This window comes from Chiloscyllium plagiosum, chromosome 8 (assembly GCF_004010195.1).
Source record: "Chiloscyllium plagiosum isolate BGI_BamShark_2017 chromosome 8, ASM401019v2, whole genome shotgun sequence".
Classification (NCBI taxonomy): Eukaryota; Metazoa; Chordata; class Chondrichthyes; order Orectolobiformes; family Hemiscylliidae; genus Chiloscyllium; species Chiloscyllium plagiosum.
The window spans coordinates 57,221,859-57,223,485 of NC_057717.1; positions in this window are offsets into that span (position 1 = coordinate 57,221,859).

Here is a 1,627-nt window from a genome sequence, read left to right on the forward strand (position 1 = left end):
CCCCCCCACAAGTATCCAAAACGGTATACTTGTTCTCTCCTTCGCGCTTTTAAAGGGGGGAAAAAACTTACCCAGGTAAGCTTACACTAACTGGTTCCGGGTCTCGGCTGCCCCTCTGGAAATGACCGACGGCTTCGAAGGGTGAGTATAAATACTCACCGCTTTCCTTCCCGGCTGCCCCTCTGGTCGTCGTCACTTCCCCCTGGTGCTCCCGCTCTTTCTGTGAAGAAGAGTGAAAGAGAAAAAAATAACACCGCTGCCCGCTACCGGTAAGCACTTTTAAAACCAAACGGTCTTACCTTCGCTGCTGCTCGCACTGGAACTGACGGACCGCTTCGAAGGGTGAGTATAAATACTCACCGCTTTCCTTCCCGGCTGCCCCTCTGGTCGTCGTCACTTCCCCCTGGTGCTCCCGCTCTTTCTGTGAAGAGAGAGTGAAAGAGAAAAAAAAACACCGCTGCCAGCTACCGGTAAGTACTTTTAAAACCAAACGGTCTTACCTTCGCTGCTGCTCGCACTGGAACTTTACCCTGACTAATGCCCAAACCTATACATCCCTGAACACTATGAATGATTTATCAATGGCCAATTTATCTAACCTGCACATCTTTGGACTGGGGGACGAAGCCCACACAGACACAGTTAAGAATATACTAACTCCACACAGCCAATCACCCAGAGCTGGAACCAAAACCGTCACACTGGTGCAGTGAGTCAGCAGTGCAAACTACTGAGCCACGACGTGTTACTTGAGGGAGAAAAAATGATATCATTTGATCAAATAACTCATAAGTATGTACTAGCTAATAGACACCTCTTCTCTTTTTGTTCCAGATTAGAGATTTGATTAAAAAAACACAATTTTAACAGACACTTACGGATCCGATACAGAGAAGCAGGTGATTATTGTAAAGAATACACTCTCTGTCAGTTCCCTGTGTCATTTGATGGTGAGTGTCCCCTCAGACAAGACTGTGCAGCTTCGTGACGTCTGTGCGAGGAAGTTGGGGGTTTAGATCTTTTCGGAGACATGGGAGGATATTTGTGAAAATACTCAAAGGATTTTGATCTATAATAGGACCCATTCCATGCAGTTGAAAATTCTTCATAGGTTCTATCTGACCTAAGATTCTCTCTCAAAATTCAAAGTGGGATTATCCTACAGCATATTTTAAGTACAGAATGACTACAGGCACTCTTACTCATTGCATTGGTCCGGTTGCAGGCTTTCAACATATTGGAGCACTGAGTTAGGTGTGATAGAGTGGGTCTTGTGGACTGTGGGATATAAATGAATTAATGTTATCTCTGCAAGTATAAATTCTGATACAGAGCAGGAATGAGAAAATACATATTCAGCAAAAAGAAAGGATATGTTAGCATGAGATGTGAATACAGAACAATGGTGGATATAAGGGCAAACAGGAAAGCATCTGTTTCCCCACTTGTACAGAGACACAGGAACAAACCCCAATCAAAGAGGTCAAAGTGGCCTCTGGATGGAAATAGATGCTGATAGAAGAAAAGATATGCCTAATCAATAACCTACGGTAGACTGACGTCAAACACCCTTATGGGAGTCAGAGATAAGAGTTTTACACGGACAAGACAGGATAAACAGAAGTTG